The sequence below is a fragment of the Limulus polyphemus genome, unplaced genomic scaffold, assembly GCF_000517525.1.
Source record: "Limulus polyphemus unplaced genomic scaffold, Limulus_polyphemus-2.1.2 Scaffold1089, whole genome shotgun sequence".
NCBI classification, from domain to species: domain Eukaryota; kingdom Metazoa; phylum Arthropoda; class Merostomata; order Xiphosura; family Limulidae; genus Limulus; species Limulus polyphemus.
The window spans coordinates 208,418-211,409 of record NW_013666699.1 but is presented as its reverse complement, the minus strand read 5'-3'; the positions used below and the strand labels follow the sequence as shown (position 1 = coordinate 211,409).

Sequence of the window (2,992 nt, the reverse complement as noted above, 5' to 3'; positions counted from 1 at the left end):
ATCCACCTGGCCATGCCGGGCCCTATTAAATGACCAGCCTCTAGTATAAAGATAGGCAAGAAATTCACTAAAACGGTATTTCGCTTAAGCTGATCACAAGTTGTGTTGTTTCCACTTTATTAATATTATTATTAATATAACAGAGTATCAAATATTGGCATATTGTTTTACTAAGTTTTCGCTGATCATTCAAAAAATACGTCTTTAATGTGTTATATAAAAGCGTATCAGGTGGCAGAAGAACAATAGAAAAATGTCAATGAAAATATTCTAGTATATATTTTGACAGAACTAATTTGAAAAAAATTACTTATTCTTAAAAACAATCCTATACCAACAAGCCTATAAAAACCACAACTATTCTTTCATCTTTTTTTGTTTATAATTCAAGTTCAATGCTTTTTTATATTGATAATAAGTGCAATCCCCAAATGTAACGTAACCCAAACACATGAGCAGTCGATGTGACCATCACCCACAACAAGAACGATTCATGTAACTCAGTCCAACCATGAGGGAGATGTATTACCCACAACAAAGCCTGTATAATCTACAACCAGGACCAAATTATGCAACTCATAAACACAATCGTAAGGTAAAGTCGTAATCCATAAATATGCACAGTTCGTGTTGTACAGTAAACAGTCCATATGACAAATAATAATAATAATTTGATCTTGACCTGCAGAAGCAGACATTTCCCAGTAAGTACACGATTACATTATATTGCATATGAAGAGTCTATACAAAAAACTCATATTATGTATAATCCTTTTCTACCTGTACATTGTTTTCAGTGTTGAAAGAAGGAACATGCTTGACTCTCCAGCTAACACCAACATACATTAGTGTAACGTAGGTACTGGAGTAAACAGTTTTTGTTTTCTTTTATCTGATAAACTTACCTTTACGCTTTAGTGACTGACGCTTGGCAAGTACATTTAACTTGGTAATTATGATTGTAGTACATTTAACAACGACGTCGATGGAAGAAACCAAACTACGTAGACTTTACCGTTTCAATGCTTTATCATCTCTGTCCCAGTGAAGGTGTTCATTACCTGCTCACGTTACACGATTTCATCGTTATCTCAGAAAGCTGGATCAACAACAACGCCAAGGTATTTTGGACACACTGTGAAGTTTCAACTAAAATTTACCTCGTGAGAAAATCATTTATCAAACCTCTTTTGCTCTTATCATTAAGAACAAAACGTAGATAAAACTTTGGAACGAAATCAATAATAAGTAACCCGATTACTGACTAGTAACTGCACGCAGTCTGGAAACAGAAGTTAACAGGTGGACGTATATTTATGATACAAAACCATAGGCGGCGCTAAGTCTTTTGCTTGGGTGGGCTATTTTGTCACGTGTTTGACAAGGGGCTGCATTGCTGGGAAGGATCAGTTCGAGTTCCTATATAAATAAACTCTCCTCAGTAACACACATACATTCTCTTTTACTCTGTCTCTCTCTCTCTCCATATATATATATATTGTATAATATTTTGGAATTGGTGGGAACAGTGAACAGTAAGAGATAATTTATTTTGAGAGGCTATGCTTTTCGATGCCTCTTATACCTATAGCATCCGAAATTATAAGAGTTGAATAAATACTGTTACGTCTCTGGTTGTTTGTTAATTTCCGGTATAATTTCTTTCCGATGAAACTTTAGCGACACAAGTACTTTCTTAAATAAAACTAGTTTATTCTTTCTCAATACAACTTTGCAATACACTTAATTTCCACAGTCACTTTCACTTCAACACACTCTATAATTCACAACGATTCACGCACTCTACTTCCGGTCACTACTGCCCTTGACTCAATTGTCCGTCTCTATCTCTGCCTGTCTGCAATTATCTATATGCCGTCACTTCATTTGCCGGCTTATATATATATATACAAGAATAGAGGGTGCGTAGAAAAGACTGAGTTACCACGAACAGACATGATCTTTCTAGAATCTCATGACGTGTTACTAGCGTCACGTGTATTCCGCTGTCGTAACACTGCCCCTTCCTTAATATTGTTCGTCCCGAACAATAGCCACTTACATAAAACCAACTGATAATTAACAATAACTTGATTAAATGTACATAATTTACAAACACAAAATTAAAATTCAACAAAGTCTCTTAATTTTACGGGACGTAACTTCTTCCCTACTGGTCTCCATCTTGTTGGCTTCTGCTTCACGTAAAGTTCATCTGCTCCATCGGGAATCGTCCTATTATCGGTAATAGTCACATCACTGGTAGTAACTTCATTAAGGGCTTCACTGTTTCCCTTTTCAAAACCGGGTAGAATTTCTTCTTCGACAGTGGCTTTTTCAGGTGACACGTCTTCAGTGGCATCTTTTGTTCCATTGTTCACTTCATCCCAACTGAAATGTCCTGGACCGTGATAATGGCAAAGTCTGTTGGCATGCACCACTTTTGCCTTACCTCGCCGACCACATTTTATCTGGAAAGTCACGTCTGAGAGATGATCCACTATGTCATATGGGCCTTCGCATGGAGATGACAACTTAGGAGACGTCCCTTTGGACATCCTGAGATTATACAACCACACCTTGTCTCCTGGTACAAAGCTGACTTCAGTAGACTTCTTATCATAACAAAGTTTTATCGAATCAGCAGACGTTTCAAAGTTTGAATGCACTTGATGGTGAATATCATCCATCCTTTCAGATAACACTTTCACAAATTCTGACACATTTTCAGGCAACTCTTCATAAGGTGGGCGTCCTGTTAACAGATCCACTGGCAACCGAAGTTCCCGACCAAACATCAACTTTGCTGGAGTGTATCAAGTGGCTTCATGCTGTGCTGTCCTATAGGCCATCAACAGTGGAGGGAGTAAGATAGCCCAGTCATCTTGGCGGCTATTACAAAACTTTGTCAATTCCTGTCCAAGTGTACTTTTCTACATCCCATCAGACTGTGGGCGGAGTGGAGTTGTCCTGGTCTTTCGTATGCCAAACC

The 2,992-nt window shown here is 37.7% G+C and overlaps 1 protein-coding gene across 3 annotated transcripts in view; it reads right to left on the bottom strand.

The window, feature by feature from the left end:
- The window catches only part of LOC106462082, a 110,534-nt gene that overhangs the window by 100,507 nt on the left and 7,035 nt on the right, over positions 1-2,992 (bottom strand). Inside the window, exon 1 of one of the 3 annotated variants that reach the window (XM_022389212.1) lies at positions 906-1,304. The exons of the other annotated variants lie outside the window; for them this stretch is intronic. The gene's annotated coding sequence lies outside the window, so the exon portion shown is untranslated. Of the gene's footprint in view, positions 1-905; positions 1,305-2,992 lie in introns of those variants that run through there. 3 annotated transcript variants of the gene reach the window in all.